The sequence below is a fragment of the Mus caroli genome, chromosome 4, assembly GCF_900094665.2.
Source record: "Mus caroli chromosome 4, CAROLI_EIJ_v1.1, whole genome shotgun sequence".
NCBI lineage: Eukaryota > Metazoa > Chordata > Mammalia > Rodentia > Muridae > Mus > Mus caroli.
In genome coordinates, this window is record NC_034573.1 from 2007950 (window position 1) to 2022662 (window position 14713).

General features: G+C 41.7%; 1 protein-coding gene across 8 annotated transcripts in view; it reads left to right on the forward strand.

Moving 5' to 3' along the window:
- Positions 1 to 14713, forward strand: part of Fam110b (family with sequence similarity 110 member B) — a 143544-nt gene that overhangs the window by 55874 nt on the left and 72957 nt on the right. For 3 of the 8 annotated variants that reach the window (XM_029476533.1, XM_029476532.1, XM_029476528.1), the window contains exons 1-4: positions 2116 to 2155; positions 3634 to 3773; positions 4406 to 4586; positions 4685 to 4798. The exons of 3 other annotated variants lie outside the window; for them this stretch is intronic. The gene's annotated coding sequence lies outside the window, so the exon portion shown is untranslated. Of the gene's footprint in view, positions 1 to 2115; positions 2156 to 3633; positions 3774 to 4405; positions 4587 to 4684; positions 4799 to 14713 lie in introns of those variants that run through there. 2 more of the 8 variants (XM_029476530.1, XM_029476531.1) reach the window with 2 other exon arrangements.

Consider the following 14713-nt stretch of genomic DNA (forward strand, 5'->3'; position numbering starts at 1 on the left):
ACTCGGAGATTTAATCTTCTGGAATCCATAGCCACTATGGCTCAAGATCTCCATACCAAGATCCAGATAAGGATCTCCAAGCCTCCAGATAAGGGTCACTGGTGAGCCTTCTAATTCTGGATTGTAGTTCATTCCAAATATAGTCAAGTTGACAACCAGGAATAGCCACTACACCAAGTAAGAATTAATTTAAACATTAACTTCTGTTATTATTTTTTCCTATGCCTTAGTATAGTTGCTAGCATGAAAGCCCTATGATTCTCATTCCCTGGATCCTGTGTTCTGTGGAAATCTGTGTGCTAGATCTCCTTCAACTGCTTTGTACACTACCTGCTTACACATCATTCAGCATTGGCTGGCAGTTTGGTGTCCAGCCCACAGGGCTTTGCAGTGGTTTTGTCTAATTAAGTTCATCCAAAAGCATCTGCAGAAACATTTTTTGAGGAAATCACCTGCTCATATCAAGAGGATAAAAATAGAAGGCTCAGGTGTCCTTTAGGACAGGTTCTGTGGGGCTCCGCGCAGGATGCTCACTATGTTATGGAAAAGGAATTATCGTTGTCCCATTGTTTTGGTGCTTAGAAGAGTGGATCCGAGTCATCTGATCTGCTTCCCCTCACAACAGTATCTTTTTTTAAATCACACACTGTAGGTTAGCCTTAAACTACAACCCTCCTTAAAATATAATATAAAATATATCATTTTACTCATTTCTGAAACCATAGTTCTTGTTAGTGCTTTCCATTACTGCAGCTATCCCCACCCCTCCTTAGCAGAGGGTGGCTGCTTGGAGAGCCAGGGTTGACTTACCTGTGCTGTGTAATGTCTGCCATGGAGTAGACACAGAACAAGTGGGTCTACATTGAAATAACAGTAATTTCTCTTATAAATATTTGTATTTAGTAGTTCATATTTATCTGATGAAAAGTAACGGACAAAACAGTCTCTGCTGCTGACTTTCTAATAATAAGCTCTATTACTTTTGTTTCTGTCATTGATAATGGCGTTAATGCAATGTCACAAAAGGCCTGATTCCTGTTTGAGCACTTGAGAGAAGCAGCTTGTCCATTATTGTTTTGCAAATTGTCCCTATGAAAACATAGGTCAGGAGACAGAAGTCATCAAGGCATTACAGCCCTGTGGCTCTGCCTTCTGAGAGCTCACGGTTTTGTAGGGAGGGTAGATGCCTTCTTGACGGCTGCTGACATCTGCTTTTCTGCCTTTGGCTGAGTGCTCAGGTCTGTGGGGACAGTGAGCAGTGTTTCCAGTGCATACGGAATGCTGTTATTTCTCTGTGAACACAGGAAAGCACATTAATGCTCTAATGCTCTCTAGTCCAAAAGTCCACAAACAACACCCAGTTCTGAGGACCAGAGCCCACCATAGGCCAGCTAGATCCTTGGCTAAGATTTGACAGTGTTAGCGTTGCATAGCCATGTTCTCAGGCAAGGCCTTGGGGGTGAATCTGAGCAAGCTCAGGTTGTTGACAGGGCTGTGGCTCCAGTGTCTTGACTGCTAGCTGGGGACTGTTTTCCGTTTCCACTTGAAACTACTTGCAGGTCAGTCATGCAGGCCTTCTCAGGAGCACAAATCTGGTGTCTGCACTTTCTTATATGTCAACAACCAGACAGAGCTGTTTTAAAGCTTGTGATATGGCCCGGGGCTGTCTTGTCTCCTTTCCTGCAGACCAGATTGCACTGTAAATCCTGGAGTTACTGTCTTAGGACATTTTTCAGGTGAACACAGGCGAGTGGAAATCATAGGGTCACTTAAGGATTCTGCCTCCCCAAGAAAGTTCAGCTAAAATGCTTGGGAATTGCCAGACTAACTCCAGTGCTCAAATAGTCATGCCTCACTTGCTCTAAGAAGTTTGTCCTTGGGTAATTCTGTCTGCATCATGCAGTATACTTACAAGATGGAAATTGTGAGGCTGGCAGTCACGTGGCCTTGTGGTGCAGTCCAGTGACACAGCAGCAGATGTGTGAGGCTACTTCTAGAATAACATAACAGAGTGTTTTACAGTTTTTCTTTTGAAGCTATATATTAAGTATATAATAAAGATATCTGTAGAAGTCTACCATAATGACAAAAGTATAATATATCTTTGGATCCTAGATATTCCAGAAGGTTGATTGCAGCTTAGCCATCAGCCTGGGTAAGTTAACAAGACCTTCTCTCTAATTAAAAAAGATACAAAGGATTGTTTTAAAGGTCTGAAATGTAATTCAGTGTTAGAGAAATTGCCTAGCATGTGGAAGCCCCTAGGTTTAATCCCAGTACTGGCAAGGATAGTGCATATGCCAGCAACAGTCATTTCTCATCAAGAAGAGTGCCCAGCCCAGCAGTGTTTGTATTGTTTTCATGTGACTGGCACTGTGCCACAAACACACTATTATACTGCGCTACCTCATTGCTATGACCTCATTGTATTGGGTCCCCTGTTGAGTGTGTGATCATCATTCACTGAACCATCATAACCATATCACTTAAACATGTTGCAGGCTACTTTTCATGGGTATTCTTTCTTCCTAAGCTTACAGTTTTTCTATGGGAGAGAAAAGGAGTACGTCCTGTATGTTGTTACTTATCAGGACTGGGAGATTTGAGCTTATAATTTCATTCATTCATCTGTATATTTTGGTCAGTTGCCCCCCTAGTTAGTAGTGGGCAGATGAGGCCTGGAGTCAAACATGCAGCCATACATTCAACACCAAACCTAAACTAGACCAAGTGAAAGGTTTAGCCTGGCTTTGTTATCAACAGTCAGGGCCCATCCCAGGGAGAATGGTGAACTTGACAAGATGGGCTACAGGGAGCCAGCCTGAGTTGGTAATCAGAGATCTGACAAACACTGGTTTGGTGTAGACAGTAGTGAGGACAAACGGCAAGAGTCCAGAAGCAGCACATGGTCAAGAATTAAGACGTAAATGTGCTTGCATCACAGACAAGGGCAATTTAGAATGCATTGTAGTGACATCATTATTAACAGAGCTAATAAGAAAAGAAGCTGAGTTAAAGACACAGTAAGGAGTCTGGCTGCTTTCTAGAGACTTGCTGACTTACTTGTCAGAGGGGATTTCTGGGTGTGCTGTTAGGCAACCCTGGGTGAATTCACTAAGGAGCGTCCATGTATGTTCCTGGGTATACTTTACTCATGTGTACATCTTGAACTCACTTCATAGAAGTTGTCAGCCAGAGAAGTATGCATCCATAGGCGCCTAGTGCGCATTATACGAGGTTATGGTGTCTGGCCTTACTTTGTTCCCTACCTATTCCAGAAAAGTGGCACTGCTTTAAATGAGGTGGCCTGGGGTTCCCTGGTACCGTTTACTATAGTGACAAGCTGTGCATTGTTTCTGACACCCATGCCTTTCTGTTGCAAACACACACACATGATCAGAATTCTGTGATTCCCCCCAAATTTGTATTCAAAGGAAGTTTGAATTTTACTTCCTGCTCTTTGTCCTGTTTAAATAATTTTTAAATTTAAAACATACAGCAAAAAAATTTATCTGGAGCCTGGGAACCTGAGAGTGGAGACATCTGTTTTTATATAAGAGTAAAATGCTGGCTTTCAAATACTCAATGTAGAATTCTCACCACAGAGTTGACTAAAATGTTCCATGTTCACAGGGGAGCTCAAAGTGAAAATAAAACTCTTGCTCTGTTGCCATGGGAAGGCCAACATTTAATGTCATCTTTTTATACTAAGCAAAAGTTCCACAGCAGTAGAAAGTGGGTGCAGCCATCCCCTCATCCTGCAGAGAGAAATGGTAGGTCCCAGTGCTTTATGGAAAAGTTGCCTCGAGTATGACACACACTAATTCCAACAGTATTTATTGAGAGCTGGCTTTGCCAGAGCATTGCCCTGAAAGCCAGGTCTGCAACAGGAAGAAAGAGACAAGGTTCTCTGACTCCTGAGCAGTTCGTTTTAGTGAGATGAAAGTGAGAATGTGGAAGAAAAACGTGTAGTTTGGGATTTCTAATAAGGATGGTAAAACAAGACTGGGACAGATGTGTGCTGCAGTGTATGGTGTGATATCCTAAAGAGAGTGGTAGGTGACATTCTCAGGTGAGCCTGTCAGTGTGCTGGTTATGTCCATGGCAGGTGCTGTTCTTGTGTAAAGACTGGGTTTTAGCTACTATTTTCTTTTGCTTGTGAGTATAATCCCCCAGCCCCTGTTGTGCTGTTCTTGTGTAAAGACTGGGTCTTAGCTACTATTTTCTTTTGCTTGTGATATAATCCCCCAGCCCCTGTTGTGCCATTTGGGAAGGATGTGCCCTATTTTCCTCTGGTCCCCTTATTATTTTATGTGTTTTTCACAGCATGATAGTTTCAGTTCCCTCCTGAGGTTTAGTAAATTGTTCTCATAAGTAAGGCATCTGACTCTTTTTTTGTTTTCAGTGTGTACTGGGCCTGTTGAATGTTGATTCCAGGCAGATCAGCCATGCTCTTACAAGTGACACTCCTTCGGAATCCTTGAACCTCATACAGCTTATGCACTGTCTCCAGCAGTGAGCCACATTAGCACCTGCTCACAGGCTTTGTGTGGGAAAGATACCCAGTCTATATCTCCTCTTGCATGGTGAGAAATTAGCAACAGCCTGGAATTCCTGCATCTAATGTATAATGTACATTTGGAGACAGACAGTTGCTTATTTCTGTTCTTTTCTTTCTCTGAAGGTTCAGTTTCCAATATGTACTGGAGGCTGAAATCTATATAATGTTTTAGTCTCATCTACATTACTGGTTGGCAACCTATGGTCTTTGGGACAAATCCACTCTTCTGTTATACAGGTAACATTTTATTAACTTGCATATATGGTCATTTAGGCTTTAAATGTGGCTGGTTTCATATTATAATGACCTGAAACACTGCGTGGTTGTTGATGAAAAGTGTTCCAATCCTCAGGCCATCACATACAGCTTTTTAAAATCTAAAACTTTCATAAAATGATTTCGTTATAATTCATGTTTGGGCTTTGAAAATTCCCAGGATGAGTTCTTAATAGAAGATGGTCAGCAGTTTGAAATAATACTTCATTGGTATTTGGATTTCTATTACTATTTCAATTTCTGCAGTTTTAAAATTTTTAATAAGTTGGAAAAACCAAAAACCAAACCAAAACAAAACCCATCAGATCAGATTAAGGGTACATAGATATTTTGTTTGGTAGTGAAGGTCTGCAATTTTACCTCCTGGGAAGGTGTGCCCAGGAGAATTGCAAGGTAAGACCTTCTTGGGCAACAGAATGAGTTCAAAGGCAACTTAATGTGACCTTGACTCAAATAAAAAGTAAGAAGAGGGTTGGAGAAATAATTTAGGGGTAGAGTGCTTGCCTAGTTATGCACATGGCCCTAGGTTTAAGGAGTATTGTGCCAAAAGTTTATAAAGTTAGCTTTCCCTTCACAGAACTTGATACCATTTAGAACTAAAATTCTTCTGAGAATGTAGTTCATGCATGTGCCGATGGGGTTCAGCCTCCTGTAGGAAGTGTCCAAGATGATATGTTTATGTCCTAAGGTTGGATTTGCTTTGACTAAAATCATATGGTTTCTTACTTCACTCTGCGTCCTCTGTCTGTGTGTTGTGTCCATGTCTTATGTCTGCGTCTGTGAAGATTGCAACACTGCTTTTCTTATAAGCTGGTTCGTTTTCAGACTACTGTATTCGTTAAACTGATGTGACCCTTTGTTGTTAAGTCATGTTCCATGGTGCCCAATTCATATCCCCTCCCCCAGCCTTGTTCATCCCATCCCCAGTCTTATTGCCACACAATATGGATTTTTGAGCTCTGTGACTTACTGCACCTCTCTCTAGTCCTGCACTTTACTACTAAGGTTGAAGACAAGGCTCAATATAAAGACACTTGTGCTCTGAATGGCAATGGGCTACTTGTCTGTGGCTGGTGGGGGAGGTTGACAGACAGTTCTTGCTCAGTGCAGCAAAATCTAATTACTGCTTGACTTATGTACACCAATGTTAAAAGCAAATTCACTACCGTAACCACACTTAGCTGGAGCTCCTGCTATGCAGTCTGTGGGTAGCCTACAGGGTTCTTCTCTAATTTTTAGGGCTTGGGGTGGTAAACTCATGGATTCCTTCAGGCATCTCTCTTTTCTGTTACAACCTGAAATACAAGCTATTGACATAAATAGAGAAATGGATTGGGATCATTGATAAGAGGCCCCAGAGAGTTGGTGGACATTTTCATGTACACGCATGCTGACACTCATGCACTTACAGGTACACACACACACACACACACACACACACACACACACAGGTGTCTGTGTATGGGCATAATTGAGTGCTGAGTGCAAAGTTATTTGCAAGGCTACTTCTTGGATATTGAGATACTTAGACTGTGGTTTACTTCCTTGGGGCTTAAAACATTTGTCCTGATTAGTTCTTAATGTCAGCTTGTTATAACCTGGAGTCACCTGGGAAGAGAGAATCTTCCATCTGTCAAAGACTGTTTTGATTTTAGCCCGCAGTAGACAGCATCATGCTTTAGGCTAGTTGGCCCCAGCTGTATGAGTCAGTGGGCTAACCATGCACCAGTGAGCTAGCCCGTGAGCAGCATTCCTCCCTGGGTTCCACTTATTTCCTGCTTGAGCACCTAATATACTCTAATGGTAAACTGTTACTCACAATACAAGCCAGATGAGCCTTTTCCTTCCCTTTATCATAAGCTAACCACAGCAACAAAACAGCAAATTAGAATAGCATCTTTTCTACTTTTCAATTTTGATTTTCTTCCTTTGTTTATTCCTGTGTGGACTGTATGAGGTTAGTGGTCTCTCCACCAGTGTTCTCCATCACCATGTGACTACAGCAGTTATGTTTCTCAGTGGCTGCTGGAACAAATGACTGATGCTGTCCAGTGTGGGCCGAGCATGTATAAGTGTGCCCGGGACAGCGTGAAGCAAAACCTGACCAGGGACTGGCACTGCTTTCTTCTCCTTCACTCAGTGGCGAGCACCCTGCCATACTCTTGCTTGCCCTGCATAGTGTCACTGGAGTCACTTTACCCAAGCAATGGTGTTTTCTTACTGGCATGCTTTAGAACTCTCTAAAAGGATACTTTTGTTTTTGAAACTGCAAACAACTTTCTTCTCTCTCCCAAGTGGAACTGAGGTGTCCTCACTTGGGCACTTCAGCTTGTTGACCTTTTTGAGTTCTGTGGAATGTATTTTAGGTATTCTATGCTTCTTCTTCTTCTTTTTTTTTTTTTTGGCTAATATCCACTTATTAGTGAATACATACCATGCATGCCCTTTTGGGTCTGAGTTATCTCACTCAAGATGATATTTTCTAGTTCCATCCATTTGCCTGCAAAATTCAGGATGTCCTTGTTCTTAATAGCTGAGTAGTATTCCATTGTGTAAATGAACCACATTTTCTGTATCCATTCTGCTGTTATGTGACATCTAGGTTGTTTCCAGCTTCTGGCTATTACAAATAAGGCTGCTATGAATATAGTGGAACACGTGCCCCTGTGGTATGGTGGGGCATTTTGGGGAATATTCCCAAGAGTGGTTTAGCTGGGTCTTCAGGTAGATATATTTCCAATTTTCTGAGGAACCGCCAGATTGATTTCTAGGGTAGCTGTACCAGTTTGCAATCCCACCAGCAATGGAGGAGTGTTCCTCTTTCTCCACATCCTCTCCAACATGTGTTGTCACCTGAGGTTTTGATTTTAGCCACTCTGGCTGATGTGAGGTGGAATCTCATTGTCGTTTTGATTTGCATTTCCATGATGACTAAGGGGTCTGTGTTCAGTCAGAGATGATGCACCTAACCCTCAAGAGAATGGAGGCCCCAGGGGATTTAGTGGTCAGGTGCGGGGGGGGGGGGGCAGCATCCATGTGGAGACAGGGGGCATGGGGAAGAGGTATGGAATGTGGAATGGTCGAACGGTAGATGGGGTGTGTGTGTGGAGAATAGATTATGGAGTGTAAAAAATAAATTAATTTTAAAAAAATTAAAAAAAAAAAAACAATTTCCTCACCTACCAGAGCCCAGCTCCAAGTTCTTGTTTCTTGAAACTTTGAAGTAGTATGACTCAGATTTTAAGTTAAGAAGAAATGAGATCAGTGTTTTATTTTGGAGAAATTTTTTTGGCAGGTGTGTATGTGTAGGGGGGAGCCTTAAAACTTACTATGTACCAGTTTGCTTCAATGCATTTACTATAGGTGCACAGTTTGTAAATTCTGACAAATACATTCACCCTCATAGAGACTGTTCCTTGACACTATGCCTACAGGAAAATATCTGCTTACTCCAATAGGGAACTGATGACAGACCTGAGTAGGGGTACCACCAAGTTCCACTTGGTGAGCCAGTGACTTTTATTAGGGTTAGTTACAGGAATATGGGTGAGAGGTTACTTAAAAGGAACAGAAATGATTCAAAGACAGCTAAGCTACCAAAGCCATCCTAGTATGGGTGACAGCTCACAAAAAATGGAAATCTGGAGCACATTGTACAACCTGCAGTCAACTTAACAGGTTGGAGAGTATCCTTTCCAGGTAGACACGGTTGGTTTTAGCCTCTTCCAGCCACCTTGACTGGTCTCTGCTTCTTTTTGGTAGCTCAGAAGATATGAGAGTATCCTTCAGTTGTCCTTGTATAACAATACAAGCTTGTGTAGAGAGAAGCCTTGTTTATCTGGTCTGATTCAGGAACTTCCTGAAGCTGGTGTTTACTTCTGAGCTTAATGAGCTCCCTCTCAGGTTGGATTATTTCACCTGCTTTTTATTTTACCTTGGTGTAAATATTCTGCGTCTTAAGGAGCTCCCTCTCCCTAGATGAATGGTTTACTCTTGGAGGAAACTGCTACAGAATAGACATTTGCAACATCTCAGCAAATTTTTCTCTTTTACTCCTTTACAGTTGGACAAGAATCAGTGATTTCTCTTTTCTGACAGCATAAGTCAGTTGGATCTAGTTTTAAATGCAATAAATGAAACCATACAGCAAGTAATCTCTGGGATAGTTCCTTTCATTCAGTATAATGTCTTTGAGCATCATCTTTCATATCTGATACCTAGTCATACCCTGTTGAAAGTAGTTTCCCACTGTGTGCACTTTCCACCATTTGTGTATCTCTGCTCCTATTAATACTGTCTGATGGTTTTCTCTTAAGCATTTTGAAGAAAGCTACTGTAAATGTTGCTGAACGAGTCTTTGTGTGTTCATGTGTGTTGAGTAATTCCCAGGTTGGGTCTATCTCAAGTGGCTGTTTCTGGTGAAGCAGGGGTCTCAGTTTACTGTTTCTTTAAATGGGTATCCAATTGTTTCCTTACTGTGTATTGAAATGCTTTTGAATTTTCTGAATGTATCTGTCAGAATCAATTGTACTTGTGCTGTTACACTTCCAGACACTTGTCTTTCCTTCTTAAATTTACTGCATGGGGCAGTTCAGTTGTTCTCCTCAGGTAGGAAGATCCTTTCTTATCTCTGTGAATATTTATACCACCCATCTGAGCTGCTCCTAGTGACTCACACTGCCACAAGGCACCCATCATTAATGCATGATTCTGACATTGAGTTTTGCAGGTAGAGTATACATTCTGCAGTTGGATGACTTCAGTTTATTCAGATATGAAAAATGTGGTGCAGTGCATTCCATCTCACTGTGATGTGGGTCAGATAGTCACACAGAAAGGATTCGTGTGTGAAGGCATGAGTGAACACAGAATAAGGAGTTGCCCACACTAGGAAATCAAAGAGGAAGATATAGTAGATACATTTACCAAAATTCTAGCTAATTAAGCAGTGCTGAAACCAACCAGTATTGTCAACAGTTGCTTTTTCTAGGTTACCAATGGAGATTTTTTTCCTGTAAAATACATTTTCCCAAAAGGTACAGAGTGTACAGCATATTTTGGGAGAGCATAGATGATTTTGCAAAAAGAACAAGGAGACATTGTGTGTAACAGCTACTGAAAATGAGGGCATTTTAAGAAAATGACAAGCAAATCAAAAGATCTTCCCTCCCTGTTTCTCTGTCGCTCCTGTCCAAGAAAGGAGACCCATGGGAGAGCCCTGGCTCTGTGATGTCAGGCATCCCAGCAGAAGAGCTGGAACATTCATTCTCAGGAGTCAGACCATGTCACTCTGCTGGAGGAGCAAGGCAATGAAGAATCTTACCGTGCTCTGTACCCTGTCACTGTGTCATGCACAACATAAGACCCAATCCATAGAACACTCATGAACTGAAAGCCCAAACCTGTACACTAAATTCATCTTCATCTACTAAGTTGATTTATTTCCAATATTTGTTACAGAAACTAAAAGCTAACACAAAAGCTAACTCTTAGCCTAATGCCCTCAAGTATACGGAACACAAGGTACCTTGTATGTACAGGGCTTGCATCACATGGCTTCTGTTGGTAAAATAGAAATACATTTGAAGTTCCTCCTTATTCATCATGGGGAAGATGGTTAAAGCCACAAAACATCTCTGGTCTATGGCATGTGGAATATCATAAGGGTACATCACAGACAGTTCTGGACTCTGCCCTGGGGACCCTAGGTCACTTCTCTGCTAATCTCTTAGGTACTTGGGACACTTGCCTGTTAAAGAATGATTCTTGGACATTAATTTGAAGCTTCTATGTGATTAGTACAAAGCCACTTTTGTGGGCTTGAGCCATATTTTTTGGATAAAAACCTATCTGTCATATTCTTGTATGTGTAAGAGAAATGGAAAGTTTCCCTCCGAGGGAATCTGCCTGCAGTGGAATTAAGGTAGCTCTCTAAACAGGGCACTGGCTGGCAGAGACCCTGAACAGACATTTGAGAGGGATATAATCAAATTTGAGTTCCCTTCCAATCAGACTTTGAATATAAAATAAAAGAGAAGCCTAAGAAATGATATAGTATCTTGCAGTTCACTTCCAGGACTAGTAACACACACATGATAAAAGTAATAGAGGAATAAACTTGTCTCTCTCTTGTGCTTATTCTGCTGGGTCCTTTATGTTTAGAATGATGCCCTCCGTATGTATGCAGCCACAACCCACAGCTCAGACGAAGATTTTCACCAGAGACACACAGGCTATCCCAACAATGTCTAAAGGAACTGCTTTTATTGTGTCCATAGTGTGTATATTGTTCACCTAAGAAAGATCCTTAAATATGTGACACAGATTTTCATCTTTATTTAGAAACTATTCTCTGGTTCCTTCTTTCAAGAGAGTATTATTTTTTATGTAACTTCATCATTCTTGAAGGACACAATACTTTTCTTGTTCAAATTACTGAGTGATGAATGCTGTAGAAGACTAACACTCCTGAAATGAAAAGGGTACGATAATTATTGCCAGTGCTCTTAACAGGATTATGTAACCAGGAAAACTGTTTCCTTGCTAGAAAGAAACTTTGAACAGGACATGTACCTGTATTGTGATGTATAAGCAGGGGACACACGGAGCAGCCAGATACAGGTCATGAAAAGCACAGCATTCTGAGACGAAACTGCAGGAGGTTATTTTATATTGAAAAAAAAAAAACAGTTTTGGGCTTTATAGATAATTACATACTTAGCCTTTGTACTGGCTAGTTTTATGTCAACCTGACACAAGCTAGAGTCATCAGAGAGGAGGGAGCTTCAGTTGAGAAACTGCCTACATAAGATGGGCTGTAGGCAAGCCTGTCAGACATTTTCCTAATTTGTGATTGGGGGAATGGGCCCAGCTCATTGTGGATGGTGCCCTCCCTAGGCTCATGGCCCTGGGTGTTATAAGAAAGCAGGCTGAGAAGTCCCATAAGCAGCACCCTACATCAGCTCCTGCCTCCAGGTTCGTGACTTGAGTGGGTTTGTGCTGTAAGTGCTTTTGATGATGAGCTGTTATATGGAACTGTGAGCAAATTAACCCTTTCCCTCCCAAGTTGTGTTTGGCCATGGTGTTTCATTACAGCAGTAGCAACCTGGATGAAGATAGCCTTGCAGACGGAATACAGTTCAATGTGCTTAAAGGTAAATGTCTGTTAAGGAAATCCCATTGTCTCATTATTTTCTTTTGTAGAACTTAAAAAACAAATGCCCCAAAGAACAGTGAAATTAACCATAAAACACATATAAATGGAAATATCTTTATGATATTTGAGACATAGAAAACTATTATCTTCAAATGTTACTAAGCTATGATTCACACGTTTTCCAGAACTGTGGAAGTAAAATTGTAGTCAGTATAAGCTGGCACAGGAATGAATGCTGCTGGCTTTCTTTCCCTCGTTTTACTTCAATTCCTAGGATAGTAGTAACAAACCATCAAGCCTCAGAAAGACACCCAGGTTCCAGTCCATCTTGAGTCATGCTGATGTTTCTAACTTTTTATACAAATCAATTGCTTTCCATTTTCCCCATCCCTTAGACTTGCCAGATTCTTCTGAGATTCTCAACTCAGGCCACATGATCCAAGTGTATAAAGATCTCTTTGGGTAAAAGGAGAGAGGTGTCTAGAGATCTAAGGGATGAGATAGCTGAGGCTTATATAGCACTGAGGACTGCGTTAGTGCCAGCAGGCCCTTTTCCTAGTGCCTCTGTAACCAACAAATTTGCACACAGCTCCAAGCGCACTTGTTTGAGTGATAGTTGGGAATGGCTAGCCCATCAAAATCCTGTTCCTGAGGCCATCTTTACAAACTGTTTAGTGGAGCCAGACTGTACTGCATAGACTGGTGGTAAGCCAGATCAGACCAGCAAGGCATGAGGCAGCAAGAATCAGTGCCCTGGAGCTGTGGGTTGCTACTAATCCCAACTGGTCACCTAGGCACTGACCGTATAGTGCAGTGCTAGAGCTCATGTTTTGATGCCTGGGCTCGGTCATCCCTAATGATGCCTTCTACAATTTTGTTACTTTCTTGATTCTAAATTGGAGGATTCCATTTTATAAAATATTTATGCTTAATGTAGCATAATAATGTATAAAATGAAACAGTTCAGATACATCCATTGTCTCTACTATCTAGACATGAAAATTACACACCCAGCATTTTTGCAAGACCTTTATGTATACATAAAGTCATAGAGCTACATGTATCTGTAAAATGATGTGGCCATGCCATCCTAGAGGAAGAGAGGGTAGAAAGGATGTAAGCTGGCTGCTGGGGAGGACGGCATGGATGCCTGGCCACTGCCCCAATGCACTCACAGCAAATATGGTTACAGCACAGAGCCTATACAAGCCTGGGTCCTCCATTGTGCAGTCGTGGATGGATGAGGTACCTGTGGGTCCCTGCTCCCTGAAAGGGAGTTGTTAGCAGCCTGAGAGCTGTGGGAGAGGGAGTCACCACCCTCAGTGCTGTGCCACTGATGGGTTGCACAGGCTCCAGTGGCTAGGTGCACATGCATACCCATGGCAGGGCTGTGGTTTAGCTCAGTGGTTCACAAAGTAAACAAAACTGAAACCAGACAAAAACCAAAATAGTATGAAAGAGGGAGGTGGGCTTGTTTGGGGCAAGGTCAGGTGGAGTGGGGCTAAGGAGGGAGGCAGGATGAGTGTGCTAAGAACGCAGTATACATGTGTATGAACTTGTCAGGGGGTCTGTGTTCAGTCTCAGTCCTGGTGCACAGTACTGACTTCTTGGCTTTTCACACCCAGGACTGTAACACCTCTGGAGACCATGCTTTTCTTCTTTTCTTTTTCTTTAGTTTTGCTAACATTCTATCATTTATTTAATCATTGACTGTCGCTGACTATTAAGAGTTTCAGGAGTTTTATGGCTATGGCATTTCAAAAGATACTGTGAAAACTACCCCTTTTGTGGGGTAAACACATGTCCAGTATTTCTTCAGGCAGAGTTTTCAAACATGGGATTGCTGAGGGTAAAAATATACACATTTGTAAACCTTTCAGGATTTTTTTTCTCAATTGCCCTGAAAAATGTGTGTGCTTGCTTGTGTGTGTGTATGCTTTTTTTGAACTTTGAAACTTCAAGACACATCAAATTCTTGTGTTCTGCTGAGGGCCTGGGGCTGAGACATTTGTATACTTCCATTCAGATCTTTCTTTTTTCCTAACAATATTGTGTTATTTGTCATTTTGAATTAGTTTTGTTATCCGTTAGAAGTTAATCTACCAAAGTTATTAACTAGGAAACACTGTTAGGAAACTATACAACGGTACTACTCTAGCGATACAATATTGCTAGAGCACTTAGCATTTGATTTCCAAATTCTTGAAACGACCCTTTCCGATAGTAATTGTTTAGATTCCCATTCCCTTCAAGTTCCAGGGAAGTTCTCACACGAATAGCAAATGATGTTCAGGAATTATAGATGTACTTTGATTAAGATCTAAATGGTCAGCCTCCCTATGTGAATATGTAAGCATGCAGGCCCATAAAGTTTCCATGCACTATCATCTTAAAGTAGCAGTGTGCACAACTCATGACTCATGTGCCTCAATGGTGAGCAAGACATGCAGAGATGCACTAAAAAGACAGTGGTGCTGATACTGCACAGGGCTAAAGTTAGAGGAGTCTTCAAGCAACTGAGGCATGTGGGTCTTACACGGCAAGCCCAGCTAAAATGTGTGCATGCTTTTTTGTTAAGAGATTTTTGTTCTCTGTGTCTGAGAATGGCCTTGAACTTTGTGTTGTGCAGGATGTCCTCAAATGTGCAATCCCTTGCCTCTGCCACCAAGTGCTATACGATTACAAGTGTGCAGCACAATGCTCAGCCACTTGTCCATTTT